The sequence below is a fragment of the Lathamus discolor genome, chromosome 2 (assembly GCF_037157495.1).
Source record: "Lathamus discolor isolate bLatDis1 chromosome 2, bLatDis1.hap1, whole genome shotgun sequence".
NCBI lineage: Eukaryota > Metazoa > Chordata > Aves > Psittaciformes > Psittacidae > Lathamus > Lathamus discolor.
The window spans coordinates 2,245,207-2,268,658 of NC_088885.1; the positions used below are offsets into that span (position 1 = coordinate 2,245,207).

The 23,452-nt window shown below is 41.5% G+C and overlaps 1 protein-coding gene across 1 annotated transcript in view; it reads right to left on the reverse strand.

Moving 5' to 3' along the window:
• The window catches only part of ARPP21 (cAMP regulated phosphoprotein 21), a 422,740-nt gene that overhangs the window by 395,032 nt on the left and 4,256 nt on the right, over positions 1–23,452 (reverse strand). Inside the window, exon 2 of the mRNA XM_065665400.1 lies at positions 12,527–12,654. The gene's annotated coding sequence lies outside the window, so the exon portion shown is untranslated. The remainder of the gene's footprint in view (positions 1–12,526; positions 12,655–23,452) is intronic.

Below are 23,452 nucleotides of genomic sequence, written 5' to 3' on the forward strand. Positions count from 1 at the left end.
GCAAGAGTTCCTACACGTGGATAAGATTGACAGCGCTATTAAACAAGTGCAGATTAACGCCCTGGCCGCAGGGATGCCGCTGGGCAGCACTTGGCGAGGGAAGGTGGTAGAAAGACAAGCATCCCAGCCCATGCCAGCTGATGGGATTAGGGCTGGTCAGCCTGCCCACCCCTGCAGAGCCTGCATCTGCTCCTGAGAGCAGTTGCACCAACAAGCAGTCATGCTGCTCCGCAACTCCAAGCTGCTTTCTATCTGAGGTGAGCAGAGTCCCAATAATTCCCAACCATCCCCTGTTGCCTCAAATGACACTAGAAATGAGGAAAATATGCCTGTGCCAGCAGTCAGAAGACTGAGATAATCAGGTAGAATATTCTAAGTTAATAAGTTGTTCCAGCAGCCTCAAAATCGTGCTCCTGTTTTCTTTCCGAAGCAACTCTTCCTTTATAACACAGAAAACAAAAAAGCAAAGAGGAAACAAAACAGTTCTGCTGACTCAGCTGCAGTTACGGGGGTTTCAGTTTCCCTTTGGGGAGCTCTGATCTTCTTCCTTAGTATCAGTTTAAAACAGAAGTATCAAAATAATCAAAGCATTTTCAGAATAAAATTCTAATGTTAATGCAGAAAATGATATGAAAGATAAAAGCTACATCATGAAAACAGCCACCTGACACGGCACAGATTGATTTTGTTCTATATTCTGCAGTTTCTATCCAATACAATTAAATTGACTTACATTTTCCGATGCTAAAAGTTCTCAGCCTTTTTACTCTCCCTGGGTCCACACAGGGTATAATGGACTATTAAAATCAATGTTACGGTCATCTATTAGTTCGCTAATAACAGGCATAAGCAATTATCCAAGGCAAGGTGCATAAAGTAAAGGGGAAAAGTAAAACCCCGTCTCTGATTAGATAGTAACAAGCTGCAATAATGTTATTTTACTGGTGCTGAAAAAATAAGAACTTCACTGTACAAATTACCGAGTACCTTCGTATTTGGGGGTGCGCAAGGAGCTGGGAGGGAATACAGATAGGCCAGCACCCTGGTTTGGCCTAGCTTAGTTAATTTTCATCCTAATAGCAATGTTTTAGTTGTTGCTCAGTAGCACTTACCCTGATGAAGGCCTATTCAGTCGCATGCTCTGCCACTGAGGTGGGGCACAAAAAGCTGGGAGGGAGCAGAGACAGGACTCCTGACCCGAGCTAGCCAAAGGGGTATTCCATACCACAAAACACCATGCTCAGTACATAAACCGGAAGGAGTTACCCAATGGGACCAGTCACTGCTTGGGGATGGTTGTCAGTGGATGGTGAGCAACTGTATTGTGCATCTCTTGTCTGTTTTGGGTTTTATTCCTCTCTTTTTCCTATTATTGTGTTCTTATTGGATTTTACTTAATTTCAAGTATTAAACTGTTCTCATCTCAAGCCACAGGTTTTACCTTTATTCACAACTCTGATATGTTTATAAATGTGTGGTAAAAGAATTCATCTCATTAATCCAGCAGGAAAACAACCCAACAAAAGCAGTGACCATCTCTGTTCTGTGTTCAATTGGATCATGGCAAGGTCATAATAGAGCTAGAGCTGATGCAAGGAGTACACAAGACCACACTGCCCAGAGCAAGGCCCAAGAAAGGAGAAGCATAGAAAAAGAGAAAAGAAGGAACAGCCTCCCCCATTTTAGTGGCCCCAACCCACTGCATTGTCTCGGCTGCGCTAACCACCCCTGCAACATCCTGCTCAGCAAGCACAGAGAAAGAAGGATGTTTTCATCTCCAAGAGTCTCAATGCCTGGGAGAATACTAAAAACATAGTGCAGTCCAATAACCAGCTTAGACACTGTAGGTAGCAGAAAGTAATATCTTACAAGAGAATCATTGCTGAAGGTCCCATGGCAAAGATCAAAACTGCCCTGTAATTCCTGTCAATAGTTGTCCTCTGGATCCGATACAATTCCGTGATAGCTCAAGTGAAGAGAATTAAGGAATTTTTTCATCTTGGCAGATGAGCTGTCTGTCTTATAGGAATTCATATTATATACCCTGTAATAGTTGACAGTTACTTATGTGAAGTGCCATGTTTTCCTCCTACATTGTGGGATTACATGAGCCTGTTCTTTACACAGAAGGAAATAGCTCACCTTGACATATGAGTAAGAAGGTGCCACACAATAGCAGAAGAGGCAAAAGGAAGGCAATTCATTTGCAAGTGATTTTAACGGATTGGGAGCACTAGACTACCACTTTCATGTAATCACCAAAACAGACCTCTCAATCAGGAGCTGAGACATGAGTCACTTAATCAGCACATAATCTGAGGAGCAGAGGGGTTTACAGCAAAACAGCCCTTCAAAGTACCAGTGATCTAGCCAGCTGTGAAAGGGATGCAGATATGAAGCTTCAAGCAGCAAAGGGGTATTAGTCTCGTTTCTACACCAGCATTCTTTTCAGCCCTTGTAGTACATCATCTTTATCATTTTGCCAAAAATAACTATGATGAAAGGGGAAAGAAAGTTTCTGATAACTGACAGCTAGCTAACAGTGAAGTAATAGGCAGTTACATATACTGAAGATTAAAGATTCTTTGGGAAGGAGAAAGGAAGAGGGTTTATGTCTCCTTTGGGAAGCAGAAGGATGCTGTTCGATTTGGAGGTTTTGTTTGGGTTTTTTTTCAAGGGTCCAATTCTAGTGGTTTTCAGAATGTTTGCTTCCCTCAGACAGCAATTTCACTACCAACAGCACCATCCCTGTGCTCCAGCCTCATTTATCATGCTGAAAGCATCCGCATTTCAGTCAACGTGAGAAGGTAGATTCTTTAATTATCTATCCAAAACGCGAATGAAGAAAAAAAGCCTTGAAGTCACCTTTAAAGGCAGAAAGTTTTAGCTACACAGGAGTAAGGAAATAAAAATTAAGGCCTCATTAACTCAGTGTGTCATCAACTATTGTATTTGGCACACTTTGTGCATCCCTATGCACAGTAACTCTTCCCAGTAACTTAGAACTAACATCTGAATAGCTGAATTGACATGACAGTGAGCCACTTAATTTTCTCTCCTGACTTCCACACACTTAAGGCATGAAAGTTGTATTCCACGTTAACATGAGCTTTTAGTTTAATACTAAGTGTCCAACAACACGGTTGTGAACGAAATGCTATCGCCACAGAGTAGATGTCCAAGACCTTGATCCAGCCCTAGGCAGAGCACACTGCCAAGACAGATGGAGCTGTCTGAGATACGAAGTATTGGGGTCTTTGACACAGGCTTGTCTACGGCAATGGAAGAAGCTAGCAACAGCTAGCTCGCATCACAGGGAACAGGTGCCACTCTGCCTGCACAGTCACCAGGAGGGAACGTCTTCTCACTTCCCCCAGTTGAGTGCGCAATCTGATGGCTTGCTTTACACCTCTGATGGGCTGGAGCAAGGCTGCCAGACTCTGTTGAGCAGCCTAAGGCTCACAGACGCATTCTGCCTCTCTGACCCTCCTCCTGGGAAAGATGGACACCTGGGAGAACTAACTTCAACTGCTTCAGTTCATCTGTCAACACCTTGATGTGAGACAGGCACGCTTACTTTACCTTGGGGTGGGGATGGGTTACGATGATGTGACTGCAGCTCTGGTTGGGATGCACTGATTTTCAGTTATTCAACCTGATCATTACGATACCTAAACCAAAAATTAGATTATATAGAACAACCTTCTATTCTGGGACAGAATCAAGTATAAGTTATGAGGGAAAAGCAGAGTTTTCAGTAACTTACAATAAGACCACACATTACAGGAGAGAAAACAAACAGTAAATCTGGAGCAGAGTTTAACCTGCCTTTAAAGAAAATAATGAGCATTTCCATAGAACACCCTTCCAGCTTTAAGAGAGGTTGTCACATTAGGTCTGCAGGCAGCTTGAGAGCAATAGTGACTCAGGCCACCTCACCCCAGGGAGCTGGTAAGCACTGAACCTTGACAAAACCTTTTTTAAAGTCTGCTTTCTCATAGAAAGGTACATATATGGCCACCTATGCAGGCTGGCCAGTACTGAACACCACTATAAACCCATCCCGATGACTCCCAAAACAATTCACCTAAAAAATGAACACGACTTAGGATTCAACACAACCGAAATAGGAATCCACCTCTTTGTCAAGCACCAGAGAGCACACTATTAGAAATGCAAACTTCCTCCTCCTCCTCAGGGGATAGCTGTGGGGCAAACCCTCAGGATCCCTATGCTTACTTCCAAAACCTAGCATATCATCTTCCAGCACGGACTGACACTTTGGAGATGCCACAGTCATCTGAAACATCAATAATTTATACCGATTCATTTTTCATTTAACACAAAAGCTACTCCTGCGTGGACATTATAACGCTTTAGGCCACAGTTAAATCCAGGAAAACCTCATCCCTGTAGGTAACTGAAACTCAAAGTGCTCAGAATGCTGTAGACTGCAATATAATGAGTTAAGCATTAAACATCTCAGCAGTTAACATGGGATTTTTCCTCCCACTCCCACAGTACTGTAAGAACCAGACACAGAATTTGGTGGAAGGAGAAAGATGCCTGATCATGCGATTCCAGGGTCCCTCATTCCAGTGGGAGCCACCGTGTGGCATTATGAAACAGGTTTACAAGACCTTTTCTCTAGCAGCCGAGCACAGCTTTGGCAATAAAACACTACTGCCCTAATATGTGATGTTATTTCTTCAGAGAGTGGTGTGGCAAGCAGAAGAACGCCTCCTTCCCACTTTAATTTCCCTGCAGGGATCAACTTTGCAGGTAAAGTTTTTTCATTAAAACCCTGTGGCTCTATTTCCTGCAGTGTCTATGTATACTTTGACTTTATTTCCATGAAGGGAGTGAAAATCCAGTTCACACTTTTCTTATTCAGACTCAAACACTAAATAAAACTCATGAAAAGCATCATTTTGAATGAGCCCAATAACTAAGCTTGGCTGCTGTGTGCAAGATTCAGGCTTGATCCAGAAATGGAACAGCTACTCATGGAAACAAATCAAACTGGGGGGTTGTACTAGACGACTTTTGAAGGTCCCCTCCAACCCAAACTATTCTATGATTCTATGGAATTGAATGTATTGTTGGGTGATGCTCCTACTTTTTGACGCGCAATTCACTGCCCTGAATTAACGCTGTGGGCTTCATTACCCAATCTATTAAGCAAGATCCAGAAACAAGCTCCTGATTATTTGTGACTCTGAAATTCCTGGCAGGCAACAAGGACATCACTGAATATGAGGGGGTTAATTCAGGCTGTAGAAAGATGTAGCTTTCTGCAGGTTAAACAAGTTCTGAGGCAAGACAAAGCTGAGAGCCCAAATATCTGATCTTTAAAGATGATGTCCAAGAATCACCTCAAGACTGAGAAGTATTCACAAACTACAGTATCATACATACTGGATCATTGTGTGGATCATTGTATTGGATCATACGTAACAGTACTGGATCATACATAACATATTCAACTATGAATAAGCACCTCCTTCCAAATGCAAACAGGATTCTTTCCTTCAAGGACAAATACCAAAATGAAAATCAAGCACGTCTGTGTAAGAGTTGGGCTCATCTTCCAACCCATCGTATTTGACTTCTGGCACGTGAAATAACTTCCACTTCTTCCAGTGGCAGGAAGCAATATTGCCTGTTTCAATTAATCCGAAGGAAAATCAAATCGGAAGCAGCGTCACTGGTGTGATGATTGACAACTGATGACTTCAGTATTCCTCTGATGCTCTAGAGTGGAAACAAGATGTAAAAAAAAGCCAAAAAGTTTCCTTTATTCTTGTGGAAAGGTTTGGGCTTTTTTGCATCCATTCCAGAGGAACTTTCTCTAAAATTAATTATTTTAATTATCTTCTTTACCTAAGAAGAATAATTTAAATACCGTTCACAAGAACTGGAATAATGTCAGAAGGAACTAGACAAAATGAAAACATTATTTGAAATCCAAACACATCAGGAAAGTCATTAAAGGAAAAACATTTTCTAGCTGAATATTGATTTTTATTAAAGGCATAAAAATAGAGAGGTGCAGGGCATCAAATATTGTTATCCTCACCAGGTCATTTATCATGTAGCACTTCAAATGAGAAGATAAATAACAAATAAGATTAAAGCAGCAATAGCTTCAAGAAGCAGGTGTGTACTTATAAGACATGATAAACTTAAGAGTTTCTCTCTAACAGGATTCTGGATGGCAGGAATAGAGGGTATCTGAACATTTTTCAAAGCAGAAGAATTTAAGTGCATTTTGTATCAATAGCTGTGTTCAAGCGTACCTCTAGGTATTTTCTGGCTTAATCACAGAATATCCATGCCATTCAATTAAATATAAACTATTTTGTCTCTTAAAAAGGAGATCAGTAGCGAGCATCTGATTCATTCATATATGAGACTTTCTAAGCAGAAAGAAAAATGCCTAAAGAATAAGAGTGACTACTCTCTTCCCACCTTCTAACTATGGATGCAGCTCCATTTAGAATTGAACAAAGCAGATTAAGGATGACAGTTTAAATTGGTTTGGAATACAAGTAAAAAATAAGTTATTTCTGCTTAAGACTTGTCTTACTTTTAGCTACGTTTTTGGTGAACTAAGTTTAGTTTCTGCATGGTTGAGATGGTGCCGCAGGATTGCTCTGTTCAGACAAGGGGTAAATGATGGCAGACAGCTGAAATTGCACATCAGCAACTTGTCTGTTCTTTACTGTCTTTTAAAGAATGGCTACAAGCTAGACTGGAATAAGCCCTCTATAAAAAAAGAATATCCTTTGATTTTTGCACTGGATTCTATCCTAAATATCATAGTAGCCAGGGAAATAGTGGGATGCCTGACACTGCAGGAAATCACTCTTGCCCCAGGGACCTTTGTGACCATAAGACACAATAACCAGCACAGGACTTCAGAGAGTTCTTGCTTTAAGGGACCTGAGATGTTAAAGTCTGAAAGGCTTCAGTTACATTAGCAAGTGCCTACAGAATGAACAGTGCCTCCAAAGGCTGAGCAAAGATAGCTTTGCTAGGACCTGGTGCTGCTTGGTTGGAGCAGCAGCAGCAGCAAAACTGAGCTCTGTGGCACAGAGCAGAGGAATTCTCTTATGATAATCTCTAGGACTCAAGCTTTTTCTGGCACTGTATTAATCCAGATTAAGCTTGTGCTCTCAGAGACGCTGCAAAAAGAAATACAACCTCTGGAAAGAGAGATTCTCTTTTCAGTAAAGCCCCTTTAGGAATCGGTGCTGGAGTCATTTTCTCTGTTCCCCTCCCACCTCTTAAACAGAAGACCTACTCATCATGACATGTTGAATCGGATAAAAGAAACATCCATCAGGAAAACTGAAGTGATGGGTTCCTGTCCACAAGCAGGACAAAGTTGCTTCCAATTTCAATCTGACAAGGAGCTCCAGGCAGGTAGCCACAGGACTACAGCTGGCTTGAGAACAGACAGCCATGGCATTCAGCCTCCCATAAAACTGAGCCTCACTTTTTACTTTGGTTTCACCTGCTGGGAGGCAATATTGACAAGAGCATTCTCCTGACAGGCAAACAAACTATTTCATTTAGGGTTCTTTTGAACCAGAGTTCATGCAGCATTTGGTTTGGACAACGATTCCAGGTTTTACTATGGTCCTAGAAAAATACCATGGAAAACAGATCAGGGAAGAGCCATGAAAATGGTTAAAAAAAAAGAAATGGTTTGACCCTACTGAAATAAAGCAAAACAAAACCCGGTTTATTTAACTGAGAAGTGTAACCTCACAATGACTTGTAATTACCTGCAAGACAACACAAAAACCTACATCCAACAGACAGGTACACTGCAAGATCTAAAAGCCAGAAATCAAGCCAAAACTGTTTCAGACACAGAATAAAGCCCAAATGTTAAGTGAAGATCATTTGCCACTGGGACAGTTTACTAAAGTTTGAGCACTAAAACAAACAATCCTGGAAGTTTTTAGGCGACAAAGCACTGCTACCCTCAAAAAGCTCTCTCCAGTCCATCTGGTATATAACTGCTAGGCTTTGTAGAACCATTGCTGATTATCTCATCCTTCTTTCTTGCCTGCAATACTGGGATGTAACGTGTAGACCGACAGACTTCAGGACATCTTGAACCTAGCAGAGAATTTCTTTTATCGTATATATGAAAAAAGTTATAAGAAACAAAACATCATCACAGGGTCCTGACTAAATAAAGCTTTAGACAGGGAATAAATTGTATGTGGGTATTACTTTTGGAATATTACTTTCCAATATTATCTACTGGAAAAGGCTATGGTGTTCCTGCAGACTCTGTGCCTGTGCGCATCATCACTATCACTGACAAGAGGGGCCACCCACACCATTCAGATCACAGCAGCAGGGCTTCCAGCTTTGTCCAAGCTGATAATGACTGTCCATCACTCCTCCTTTTGGCACTGGGTTATTGTGTTTTGATTGCTGTGTACCCAACTGCTGCCTGCTACTGCTTTCACCTCTCCCTGCTCCTGGTGAAGGACTGAGACAATACACACTCGGTGACAAAGGACTGAAAATTATCTGTCTTCAAAGCAGCATTCATTCCATTTTCCCTAGCATATTGCAATGCCAAGGTAAAGCACACTGTTCTGGTAAATAAAGAAGGAAATGACACTTTATAGTGCTTTTTTTTCCCCTTCCACCCCCCCAGTTTTGAATTTTCACCTCAAGCAATGATCTGGTATTCGCATTTAGCATCAGGCACCAGCAATTAACCTGAATGAAGATACCTTCCCTCTGGTAGCAGGGAAGACAAGAATCACTTCTTGTCAATGGAGCCAAACATTTGGAGAACATCTTTTAATCAAGATCGATACCTATAATGAGAAAAGGGCTTAAAAACTAGCAAAGCAATAATGCACGTATTAGCTTTCTGATTGAACATGCTGATAACCTCCGCAAAAACAATTACACTGTCAACCGGCACCAAGCATAATGGGACTGCCTCCTCACAGGGGGGTTGACTCCACCAGTCCCAATTCTTTGTAAAGGCAGAACAAAAATGCATGTGTACCCCCAGCCACACCACTGCTCTTTTATCCAGTGCATTTCGGCAGCGGCTTAGTCACAGCGGGGTTGGCTTAGTCTTAGGCTTGGTCTCAAAGACATGGCTAAAAATTCTTCCTCCTCCTATTTTAAGGTATAATTGACTTCTCTAAACAATATACTGTTATGCTAACCATTTATTTTTGTAGCCAAGAGAATACAACTGTGTTTTCGTTTTTAATGTATAATTCCAGTCCAATAACCCTACTGGGAAGGTTTTTAATAAGTCATGAAATTTCAGAGCAAGAGAAAGCAGCAGCATGAATGGCCTATCCCTATTCCTACTGCAGATCTTGTTTTCACTGTCTGAGGTAGGAGACATTTAACCCCCTTTGGGCTTTATAATGTATTCTACAGTTTCCTACTAATGAGTATCAAGGACTGTAGCTATGTCAGGATATGATGCTAATTAACAGGGCTACTTAAACAGCCAAAGTTGGGCTGGATCTCAAGTCACTCCTCTCCCAAGATGCAATTCAGGTCACAAACTCCTGACATCTCTGTACTTTTGCAGAAGACCCCAATTTTTAACCCTTCATTCCTTGGCCACAGAAAATCCGATGGTTTGGAATCCCCCTTGGCTCAGACTGGGGAGAATGGAAACTGCACAATCTTTCATGGCTCATTTATCCATTAAACTCTATGGGAGTTTTATGCCGTGAAAACACACAAAGGGGAACAAGGTGTTCCAATGATCTGCTGCCAAAGTTTTTCCACCAAATAAGTCGCTTCTCAGGGAATATTTCACTTGTCATAGAATCATAGAATAGTTCGGGTTGGAAAGGACCTCAAGATCATCCAGTTCCAACCCCCTGCCATGGGCAGGGACACCCCACACTAAACCATCCCACCCAAGGCTTCATCCAACCTTGCTTTTCCGAAGGAAGAACATTCAGCAACCAGCTCTATTAAATACCATAAAAATCATTAGTTTTGTTAATTTCTGTCTGCAGCAGTTTGCTCAGCAGCACCAAAGACATTCTGGATGAGACAGCACTGACCATGAACCCCAACAGTGCAGTATCAGACATCGACACAGTGACTGAGGGATTTAAAATGGGGTGTAGATTGCAAGTGGGAGAACACACCAAAATCCAAGCTCCCCTTTCTTACCAGCAGTCATTCTTGTACACTTCAACTCCTTCCCTTCCTCCCATATTTCACTCCCCCATAGCCAGCAGGGAATTATACCATTTCCCACTTCTGTGTTTAAGCTGGACTCTCCCCTCCACACACACACTACATCCCAGTGGTTGCTTCTTCGAGCTGAACTGTACTTCTCTCGGTACGTTTGTCACATGAAGCATGCAGGCTAACATGCAGATGAGGAAAAGGCACATACAGGGATGCCTTACATACCGCTACTGTCATTATCTGGCTCAAAAAACAATTTGCTCGCAATCAAGCAAGCAGTTTTCAAGGAGTATGTTCCACTTTGAGCAACAACCCCGTAATAAATTTCATTTTCATGATTTTCACAAGGCCTTTGGAAGTTTAGTTAAGTAAGCTTCAGGAAGCAATGAGGACAGAGAAGAAATTCATCCAGGAAGACCAGCCCATCTGAGCTGGCAGGCAGCAGACATCCCAACAGCTCCCACATCCTCAAAACCCTCAGGAAAGGCACCTCTACATACTCAGATTTCATGTGCAGCGGGCGTTAGAGAGATCTGACTCAGCCTGTTCAGTGCCAAGCCTGGTCTCAGCACCACTCTGAGGCTCAGCACTGATCCATTCCACTATCTGCATAACAATCAAGGGGCTTAAGCTGGGTTTTGACACCACAGAAGCTGCCCCTTCCTGCCACCTTGGTCAGCAGCAGGACTGAATACTGAAGCCAGTGGCAAACAACAGCAGTTGTTTCGCAGGTTCCTTCTACTGATCCACAGGTTTTGCTCAGAAGATGCAAACCAGCTGAGCGTAGCAGGAAGCATCATAGGAGGCCAGTGACTGGAACAGATACCAGCATTTCTTTAAAGAAATATGCTTGCAAACATTTAGTTCTTAGGTAAGTACATCCTTGCACAAGTGCTTCTGGATTGTCTAATGAACCAGCCATCCCAGAAACCTCATTAGAAGTCATAGAATACACTCAAATTAATACGTAATTCAACTGGTACAGCAATCCTACATTTGGTCTCACCAGAAATATCTATCAAAGGTAAAAAATACTTAATATTCTCTAGCTCTTTAAAAGTGGGAGAGCTCTGCTTACAGCAAGAGGTCTAAGCAGTTCATCAAGTTCGTTACTGCAAACCGTATAACAGCAGTTAGATAAGTTTAGGTTTTCATCTCAAGCTCTACATGAGTTTCACTGAAGTTGGTGAAGAAACAGCACAAGGTCAAAAACAGATGAAGTTGGGTTGTGTTGACTTCTAGGTATTTATTGCATGAAGAGGTAAATATCGACATAGATTAAGACAGATTAGAAGAAGGTTAACAAGTCGATATGCGCCTTGAAGGAAGAGAACACTTGATATTTATTAAAGTCAAAGTAAATTACCCAGAGAAGATTTTTCCTTTGCTTTTTGTGAGGCAGAGAGCGCTGGCTTACAAAGGCCCATTCATTGCTATCTAGCAGCTCATCTGCCTTTCAACCAGTGTTTTTATATCCTTTGAATAAGACCCAAATATTCTCCCCCTGGACGCTTACAGAACGTTAGCTCCTTCTTGCCTCCGAGCCAAACAGTATGTGTTCCTGTGCCTCTATTTTTACTGGCGCTGTTGCTATCACAAATACCGAGGAATTTATTTTAGTATTTAAGCACACTAAGGCCCATCCATAACTAACAAAGCATCCTGGCACACATTGACACACAAGAATAGCACTTTCCTTTCTTTGCTGAAAAAGGATTTAGTATTTATCATTCTAACCTGGGAGATGAGTCAGTAATGGAAATGACAGTACTGTGGAAAAGCCATGCTTCTCTCCATTTCCTTCGACCAAGGTCTTCCGAGTACTACATTCACCTTCATGCCTAGGTTTATTAGCAATATCAATTCTGTAGTTTGAAGCCAGTTTTTTCATCCTTTAACTATTAAAACCTAGTTTTATGAAGTCAGAACATTGCGAGTCACCAGTAAAGGCCAAAAGCCAGACACAAAAGGATAGATTCCACCCAAGTTTTGTATTTGGCTCCAGTTTTAACACCGCACTGTAAACATGAACAAAATCTAGAAAGCAGAACATTTGCATATTTAAAGATAGTTTCTTTCTGTACTGTTTTAATGATTTTCACATGTATTTGAAGTGAGTAAAAAGAGGGTGGCTAGTTACATAGTGGATACTCGAAGATTTCAAGATGCCTTGTCAGCAAGGTACTGATACATGAAGCAAGTTAGTCTGATTAACAGCAGTAAGTTCGTATCAGTATGTACGAAACATAAGTCATATTTAAGAAGTATGTCAAATGAAATCACAGGAAGATAATACCAATGTTTAACCTACCTTTGGTTTCTTCTCAACATTGCTTATATATTTTGGCCAAGAACAACATTCATTATGGGTGGGAGCAGCAGGTCCTAGAAAGGATTCTTGAAAACATCCCCGAAGAACGTTCCAGTAATAGTAAAATGCTGTAAAACAAAGATGAATCTCTGGTAAAGAAAAAGCTATAGTCTCAAGTTTCAACATCATATGATTGTAAGCAAGGAGCAATAAGTATCTATTTGAAAACAGTATAAGCAAAATGGAACAATAAAGTCCTTCTCCAACTGGAAGTTTAACTGCAAAGCAGTTTGAGGCTCTTTTTTAATTGTTATTTTTGCATTATCTCCAGAACAGATCCCACACAAGCGTACAGAATTCCATGGCTAGGATACAAGCAACCTTCCTGGACTGCCAAATATTGCTCTGGGCAGAAAAGAGAGCTCTGCTGTCCCAGATGGAGTGGCTAACTTCTTGCGTCAGTGGTGGGCTTCCTGGTTTTGTTTATGATAACAGAAATCTGATAACAGGTGATCACAGGTGCCTGTTTTCCTATTCAACTGACTGGTTTGGCCTCAGCTTCCCAATGGCAGAGAACTGAAAACAAGCATGCGCTCATCAAGTGTCTGCTATACATGCATGGAATGTTATGTATTGACCCCAAAGATGCCAAAAAGCTAAACACCGTGCAATGCAGTTTCTTGTACATACGTAGTTGCACATAACCCTAACTGCTTATTCCTTCAGGAATAATTCTGGGCTATGTGCCCAAAATCAAACACGACACTTCTCAGCCCCACAATCTTTTTGAGTTCCTTTCCCCAGGCTGCAAGGCCCAAGGAAGACTTTTCGGATAGCACTTGAAGTTTGCATTTCAGAAGTGATTTAACCACAGGTCAACAGAACCCTGTGTTAAGGGCTGCATAACAAATTATCACAAATGGTGCCAGTATAGTCAATACTCTAGTCTCAAAGTGTCTTATAGCAAGAATGTACTATATACATTCCTACACCTGTGATGGTGACCTAAACAATCTCAATCTGGTTTTGAGCTCTTTTGAAACTGTATTCACCCTGTAATACAGCTCCTTTATCGATAACTATATGGAAGAGCTGTCACTTAAAATATTCACTTGTCATTAAAAAGAAAAGCTTTTACTGCAGTTAATCCAAGTCCAAATCGTATTCTTCAAGTTGCCCACAAAATACTGCGCAAGAACAAGATGAAGCGCTTACAAGGAAGCATCCTTGGTGAAAATTTCAGCATAGATTCCAAAAGCAGCAAGCAAAGCAAGTGCTGCCTGAAGAAGACTTTTCAGAAACACGTATACAGGCTGCACAATGAATTTGCTCTCACAGTGGTCCCGTCACACTTGAAGTTGTTAAAATAGCTCTACAAAGACATCAACTTCATTGAGTCCTCATTTTGTTCCAACACACATGAAGAAATTCAGCTAACAAAGAATGGTTATAAATCTCACAAGCTCTGCTGGAATCAGCATAGGTTTATCTGTAATAGCTTGCCTTGTCCATTATCCCAACAGTGATCTACACTTTTCTTCCTCACTAGACACCACTGACGCATCCACACCACCCCAACGTGCTGCATACCCCATTTTATCCACCATGCAACAACATTCCCTGCTTGTACAGTCCTGCTTTGGCAGTTTTCCTGCTCACCTCGGGCAACGCAACTGCCAGTTCCCAGTTCCTTTGGTCTCAGTTCAGGCCAAGCTGTAAGGCATGAGCTGCTTCCAATATATTTGCTTCTCCCTCTTGCTCTCTGCCCAAACCAGGGGCATTGAAGAGGCAGCTAACAGCGAGCCATCAGCACTCAGCTGTGCACCATCTGTCCCTCTAATCTCCCAACCACCTTCCCTGGATCAAGAAGAAATTCAATGCCCCCCAACCAAGTCAGGGATGGAATGGCTGCTGGAAGCATCGCACAGGCACAAACCGGATCACCATACTTCATGTACTCAGGCAACCAGACCAGGAAAAGCTGTCACTTTTCCCCCTCAGGTAACTGTCCACTCCATGCCAGAGGCTTCCTAACACTTGAAGCAAAATGTGCAGAATGAGCTGGACTTCCCCATCTCCGGAGGTTGATGATTTACCAGCAGAGTTCACAGTTCCCTAAACTAGGATAGATACAGCCAGATTCAGCAACAGGGTTTAATTCCTTACAGTAATTATTTCACCTGTGGTCTAGGGCATTAATTCTGATAAAGCCTTACAAAGCAAAGTCATTACTGATGCCTCAGAGGTGAATGTCTACACTCTGAATGGCAGCTATAAATCCACCAGTGTCTATTTGTTGCAGTCTCTATGCCAGTGTTTTTCACCCTGTCTTCTTCTGTCAAGTTTCCTTCTTTTCCTCCGTCAAAGATTTACTTTTCCCAATAATTAAATTAGATAAATTTAAGCCTAACTGAAACTAATTTTGTATAATATCCCAAACCATTTGCATAAGGCTTCTAAAAATCTCCAAGCTATTTCTCTAGGCAGTGGGGTAGCTAATTATCTACCTCTCCAAGCAGCCTTCAAGGCATCACGGATTATATGTTTAGAAGACAGAACAATTCCATTCCTTAGCAAAAAAGTATTGTACCCGTTACAGTCCTAATGTATCATCAAAATTCCATGTTTCCACAGAGATTAAGTAATTCACCCTCCATGGAATATAGTTGATCATGTAATAACAGGCAGGCATGATCATTATTGTCCCAAATACCATCATTTAGGAAATCAATTCCTGAACTTTTGGGATATGCAAATCCAATTGATTCCTGAACTGTGGAGCTCTCAAAATGAACTGAGACTTTTGTTAGCATGCGAATAGTCACCATCCCTTTAGGCTAGGTCATTTTATCCAACATCCTTCTCAACATATACAACTGATTCCATCTCAGCCCAGCAAGAACCTTTTTTCCACAACCGGTTGCTTTAAGAAAGGCTAAACTGCATTACAGAAATACAACCAAAGCTCAAAAAAAAGTGAAGGATTAAAACCAAAGAAGTTCAGTATAAAAACGTTATTCACAAGTAGTGTCGCTGTGCATTCTCAGAATAGAGTTAGCTCGCCAGCAAAAACCAGTGCCACAGCCCCTGGTTGACACAGCAAACATCTGACTGGATTCCAGAGCGTGGATGGGCAGAGCTCTTGTCTGACTACATAAGCATCCTAGTAGAACTCACCAAGATCCAAAACATTCAGATCTCTCCCAACTTTTCCACAGTGGCAGATTGCAACTCAACACTAGAATTAAAGTGGTATGTCACTACAGCAAGACAAGCACACACAAACAGCAAGTCCTGTAAACAGATTTATGTTTTCCTAAGCCTCCAAATAGAAAGCTATTCATGCCCCAGGCTAAGACTACAGTCCTTATTTGACTTGAAAAGGAAGTTACCTTTTACCCTCCAGGTGATAACTTTGCTCCTAGAATCTACACACAAGAAAGACTTCTAAAATCAGTACATTCTTAATATAATCACGGGTGGCCAATGGTGTGGGCTCAGGTCCATTCCCATTCAAGGCTTGCCCCACACTGTGGGAGGAGAGGAAAACACAACTTAGCATCCCATGTAAAAGAGGCTTACACTTTTAGAATACACGAGCTCATCAGGATTAAGCCAAATGCACATGCTAACATGCTTTAAAACAATGCCTATCTTATAGATGAGAGCATTCACCCCCAGCATCAATATAAGGGACATTTCACAGTTTCATCGATGCTGTACCCTTCCCTTCAGTGCCAAAGGCAACCCAAGAAAAGAGCTCAGCAGAAACCTCTTCTTCACATAAGAAACGCGAGGAATTCACATCAAGAAGTCACAGTGCCAATTTCTGTCCCAACCTATCTTTAGGAAGAGCTTAAACCCTAAACTATTCACCAAGGAACATCACCCACATAGCATTTACAACCAGCACACACACATTTTGGTTCTCTGGAGGGTTCAGTTATAACCCTTCAATTAAGTTACAAACCCAGACTCATGTCCCGTCTAAATGACTTACTCGGGTTCACACAAGTCAACAGCAAACTCCCTGGTGCTATATTGAACGGTCTTCCTTCGGTGCTCCATTAGCCACAGCATCTGAAGCACAAAACTTAGAGTAATGAGTTCCAGAGACCCAAAAATACTCTACTGCAGTGGGAAAGAACAATATCAATTATTTTCCTGAAGTTTTGAAACAATCAAGTGCCTTTGCAACCCGGAGTACGCACACATACATAGGAGGAACGGATGTTTTGGAATACACCTCTTCCACTTTACAGTTAGAACTTAAAAGCTCTTATTTCATACACAGAAAGATGCAAAGGTCTTGCTGTTGTTCTTCAGCAAATCTTTATTTTTATAGGATGGAGAAGTATTTCCTCCTCATACTTGAATATCGCAGTCTAGGCTTCAGCTCTCTTTAGCTATGTTACAGTACTTTCTAAGACCTGCAGATCCACTGAGGCTACGAGTAATCTGGAATAGCAGGGAAGATACTCCCCTTCCTGCATTTTCATGGAGCTAAGGAAAACCTCAAAGCCAGCACCAACTCCAAGAACATGGATCAGCAAAGTCACATTAGCAAGGTTCTGACAGTGAGAGGACAGGGCGCATTTAGGATACAGGGAGAGAACAGCGAGAGGAGTCAAAGCTTTAGCCTGGAATCTGGAGACAGGATCTGCCATGGACTTCCAAGGCATTCCTGGGTAAATCACAGCTTTTCTCTGAATCCAGGTTCCCCAGCTGTCAGTTCCCCTGGCAGCAACAGAAATCATTGTTATTCTTTCCCACAGAAGGCTGACAGTGCAGACTATGTGATCTGGAAGTTCAGTGGTCATCAGATTTGCAGTAAGAACCCCCAAGTCAAATCATGATACTTGTTAGCCTGCATCACCCCAGTATGCTGCTGGCATTATAAAATCAATCCCTTGTTCAAACTCGCTGATGCCAATTGAGAAGAAGCCTAATGACTGAAGCAGACTTAGGGAAAAAAATACAATATTCATTAAAACATACATGTACATCTTGATTTCCTTGAACTACTTTGATCTGGAAAGTAGGCTTTATGGCTCTGATTGTCCAGCTTTTTAATGAGGTTGCTAATAATTCACAAGAATAGCAGAAACTACAAATACCAAAGTTACTTGCAACTAACTCATAGTACATTCGGTACTAATATATTCCAATTTTTATATAAGATACTGATTTAAATGCACTTCAGAACAACGTAATAATTAGTCTGATAGCATGTCCAGGAACTATCTAGAATAAAAAGAACTCAAATGTCATAAATAAACAATAACGGGGGTGAATCACTGCAGCGCACTCTACACAAAGAGAATTAAGTGAAAAGACACAAAGCTATATCATGCACCTGTGTCTTTATGTATATAATGAAAACAAAAGGCTAAAATACTGATTTGATTGACAGAGAAGAATATGAGAGCGATCATAAAGGATCTTGCATCAGGAAATAAGGGAACACTCAGAATATCAGATTTCAGGTACTAAGTTACCAACCAGGAAGCTTATTAAGAATCAGCAGAATAAAGGTAGTAATTAAAATAACATTTGACAGTGTGTTTTCTGAACTATTGTAACAAAAAAAACCTGCATAATTCGCTTGCACTGACTGGTTTTTGCAATGCAGATGTCAGATTCGTGCCACACTGAATTTATTCACTATCTATTTTTTTAACCTACACTTATACATTTTCCATGAAGATAAGTTATTTAAATACCACCCCAAGATGCAAACTTGGCTCTGCGACTGCAAAGATATTTATTTTTTTTAAGTGTGAAATGCTTCATTAACATATTCATGAGGGAGCAAACTAACTGCAGGCTTCAGGTGAAGCACTAGCATAAGTATCACCAGAGCTCAGCTGCAACAAAGGGTGCTAAATCCTGTGAATGTGATTGCTGTGGCACCACTGAGGCTTCTACCATACCAGGCAAGTGTCCAGGTAAGCCCCAGGAGCTTTACAACAAGGAGAAGAAATCTGTTTTCAGTAAGGACACTGGCCCATAGAAGCCACCATAAGGGAGAAGAAACGAAGGGTGGGGGAATAGCAATGGGTGAGATTCCAGTCGGGGAGTAGGAGCAGGCAAGTTTTGGAGTATTGTTGGTTTGGAGCAGAGCATGGGGTTAAGTGATTATTCTCTTTTCTTTGCAAATACTTCCTCTCTTTCAGTTTTGGTGTTATTCTCAACATGCCTGTCTACTCATGGCTGCACAAGTGCCTCGTCTTTAGTGGAGCCTTTTCTTCTTGCCTGGAGTTGCTTTATTTTCTGTTAAAAAGATGCAAGAAGACATTAGTCTCTTAGCTGAACTGAACTAACTTTGTAACAACAATACACAACAATTAATACAGAGCAACTGCATTACAATCAAGAAATACTTTTCAAATAAGCCGATTGCAGTTTCGCAGGGTGCGCAAAGAGCAGCTATTTAAGAGGTGCTTCCATCACCATCCTCAGGGCTATTTTGATTCAAGACAATTGCATTTCCTAATTGCTTGGGTTTCCTTTGTGTTTGCTTTTCGGTTTTGTTTTTCTTAAACTGCCTACCTCAAAGCCACACGTGACCCGAATAAAACAGCAGCGCAGCACACACCTCATGCATCTTCCCACACAACGTTCCCTCTCTTGTTCTCCGTCCATCTCTACATGGTGCAACTGGAGAGAGGCAGCTCTATCCAATGCAATATCCTCTACAACACAAGGGTGAGACTTGCTTGAGCTCTTACCCATGAATTTGGCAATCATCTGACAGCTACTTGTGTTTGTTCTCCTTGGTCCTTGTCTCCCTCCAGTGGCGGAAGGATCAGACCTCTATACCTGAGACAAGATGCACAACCACACTCTGACTAAACCATACAGCTGCGCCTTCCTCAAGCTTTCTGTTCCCTCAATGAATGAGGAATTCCAGGGATACTCATTATTTTCCCTCCAAGCATGGAACTTCACATGATTTTAATAGTTGTTCCTTTCCATCTCCAATTCATCACATACATCAATCCTATAGGGTGGTCCACTCTCACACACTTCCAACTTCAAGCTGTTAGCAAGTGTCATTAGCACATTCTTGTGTTTATCCCAATTTTTGGTAATTAATGAAAACAATAAATAGGATCAATGTCAAAGCCAGTCACTGAGGATCTCCAGTAAAATCTTCCCTCCAGCCTTATAGCTGCTTTCCACACAATATCTTGTCTCTTTCAGTTACTCCCAAAGCAATTGTACCAACCACCCTCTCCTCCAGCTCAGGTAGTCCTTTCCCCCATAGCACCATATGGAGCACTCTACTGAGCCTGAGGCACATTCAGTCTTCCCTTTGCTTACAGGTAGAGTGACACAGCTACAAAAGAGACAAAGGGCACAGAGTACAAGAGGTGTTGTCAGGGAGAAAATCAAAAGGCCATCATACCTGGCCCTAGTGGGACATTATCCAGAAGGTTATGCGCAGCTTTTCCTTTTTCTTTTCCTCTCGGTGTGTTAAATGACTGGACTGTTGTCTATGCTGCCTTTTCCTTATCACTTTAAGTGGGAAAATAAAACATTCCTGGCAAGAGTTTCATCCAAATACCCTAAAGGTACCATTTTTCATGGAAGTTACGAGTCACAACTGTTGGGATCCAAATCCATTCATCCATACAGGGAAAAAAGCCCAGCTGCAACACTAAAGTAGAATTGCAATTTAAATCTTGGCAATAGGCTATTGCTTTACTAGTGGTGAGTGCCTAAAACCATCCTGGAGACTACAGAAAAAAAGCTGAAACATGTGGACATTATTAACAACACTTTTCAGTCTGCACTGACTGAAGAGGCAGTTCTGCATTAGACTGGGAGCCCAGCCTTGAACCCAATAGCAGCACTCTATAGCAAATAGATCAAATATAACAAATACATCACAAACCAGAAGAGACAGTCCATCAGGAGCTCTTTCATAGACATACAGGCAATAAAATGTAGTATTTGATAGGAAAAATTTCTTGAATGAAGTTGGCCTAATTTTTCCCCTCAAGAAGCAATGTATGTACATATATATACACATACATATAAATATATACATATTTGCCATGGTATCAGTAAATACTTTCATGGGTAAAACACTGGCATCTGGGTTACTGTGCAAGAGTAGCTTCCTGCCTTAGAAGCACCAAAGCAATCCAACGCTGGAGAAAGTCAGTGAATAGCTGGTAGTGCGCCACAGAACTGCAGTGCTTAAAGCCAGGAAGCGCAAGCTATTTCACAGCAGCAAGAAAGATTTGCTTGCTTTCTCCTCACAAGTGGAGGATATCCGAGCACAAAACAACCAGTTACCTACTCCATAGCCAAACCAGGAGATGATCTGGAAAGATGGAGCTAGGCAGGGTGCCAAGCCAGGGGACTCATTTCACTGAGCAGGAGGACCCAAGGCAGCCTAACTACTCAATCTATAGTTGCATTAACACTTGTGAAATCAGCCTTTCCTCTATTAGAAGGCAGAGAAGAGTCAAGGATCACTATCAGAAGCCAGACACTTGTTAATAACAATGCTTATGAAACAATTCAGTACAGCTGAGAAGGAGCCAAGTAGATCAGCTACCTCTGCCCTCAATTTATAGCACACTTTTCCAGAAGAAAAACAGTTTATCCTCTCCTGTCTTTCTAACTCCATTTATCAACCTTCCAAAAAACCTGGAGGATGGGGTGATGTGTCTGTGAATGAGTCCTTACCCTGCTTTCTTCTTTCTCATTTCTTTCATTTCGAAAGACATGATCGATTGGGAAAGGACCCAAAACCAATGCTACAGAAATGTCAGGTTTGAATTTCTTACAAAATATTATTACAAACATCATTTTGGTCTGTGCATTTATCACTCACTGCAACATGTTCCTAAGCAAAGATTGCATAATGGAGCAGAAAAAGTCTGGCAACATCCTTCAAGGGAAATGGACCAATGAAGTTCTGTTTGCCTCTTCTCCAAGACAAATTACACTGGTGTTGGTGCTATGGAATGAAAGCAAGGATGTTCATGGCTGAAGGATGTTCACAGCTGAAAACAAAAGCTTTCTGCTTGGGAGCAAGCTAGATGCTAAGCAGAGCTCGATTTGGTTGAAGGTTGCGTCTCTTTGCACTTACCTTCTGATGCCTCATGAAGAAAATCAGTTGTTTGGTACCAGGGCAAGCGATTCAAGAAGTAAAGGCTTGTTGGGTCCCATGTGCCACTGTTAGATATTTCCCAGAGCTTACAAAATGAGGATAATTAAATACACAAATCTCCCAAGAGTATTGTGAACATTAATTAGCCAACAAATACAGAGCACTTCGAGAATGTGAAGTGCTCCGTGTCAGTACTTACCCCTATCTTTACACATACTGAAAAGACCCAAAATATTACGGGTTTAGAAAGTAGCAGAAAACGCATTAAGATGTTGGATTCCAAAGTTGCAAAGATGCTTGTCTGCTAAGGCAACTTTTCAGGATTATTTCAAGAAATCAAGACTGTAGTCTATTAGCGCAGTCATTATAGAAGATGGCAGCTCTTGAGCTCCAAAATGAAATGCAAGAGCTGGTAAAAATAGGTCAAATGAAGTCTGGAATAATAAATGGCAAACTTTCCTGGGTCTATGCAGAAAAGCATATTTAACAGCTTTTTAACTAGGACAGTGCATGTGACCCAAAGACAAATACCAACCAACCTAGAATTAGGAATTAACACATAATGGAACTGGATGCAACGTCGCAAGGAAGAGTTATGCGGACAAGGTCCCTCAATGGTGTTGCACCTGCACAGCAACATCCATTTCTGCACATGCCAAGCCAATTCATCTCTTTTTCTAGGCCTGCCTTTCATAAATGAGGAGTCATTAGAATTATACACATAACAAAAGGTCTGGGGGAAGTAAAATCCCTTAGCAAGTAATTTCCCAGCCAAAGATTTAATACCAGTTGAGTTGAAAAGCCAAGCCCGGTTTATGCCCATAAGTTCAGCTGCTCAGCACTGACCAAAGCAGTGTATATATACAACCTGAACCAGTGACCAATCTGCTACTACCAACCATTCCTGTACAGCCAGCCAACTACCTGCCTTTTAAAAGAAACCATATGACAAGTTTTATGATTCACAACATTCAAGGCCTTATTAAGGTCCATAAAGAGTACAAGGAAAAACCTTCCTCCGCTGCAAGAAAAATGTCAGTATTTACTATTTATTACAACTTAGTACTGTCAGCAGCAGCATTGTATGCTGAATAGGAGCCTGATTAGAGAATGTTATAACAAGAAAATCAGGTTGATTTAATCTTTCTATGCCAGGTGTTGGGTTTTTTCACCACAATATACACAGCAGGTAACTGACACACTGAAATCTCCAGCTTCAATGAGTTTAATACATTTCAAGTTGGTTTTGTGTCAAAGGGCTGCATTTACACAACCTGCGTTGGTGACAAATTGCAGAGTCAGAACTTCCATATAGTTTTCTTTTTAATGAAGTAACACTTGATTGCAATGGGATAGTCACAAAGCTTCATCGCACAGTATGCATATACCCCTGCATTTCCTATAGTAAGCTCCTATAAACAGGATTTTTAACCCATCTGTTTGTCTTAAGAACATTAATTGGGTAGGGCCAGTTGTCTGGTAAACTTTATGCCTAACACGGAGCCATCCAGCTCCTACCAGCACCCACCTCTGTTGTGCTAAGCGCCACGCACGCCACTCAGCCCCCAAGCAGCACAGTTTACACACAGAGCCCACTAATAATCACCAGCACGAAAGAAGGGGGAGAAGGGCAAAACATTTGGGTTTGTTTCCGTGATCTACCAGGGTAGAACCAAAGCCAAAACTTCATCTTCTTATCCCTTCTCCTAGGAAAAGCCAATTCCCCAGGACAACTTCTGCCTGCGTTTCTTAATCTAAGTGCTAAGAAGAAAAATCACTAAGCCTGGTTAGTGACA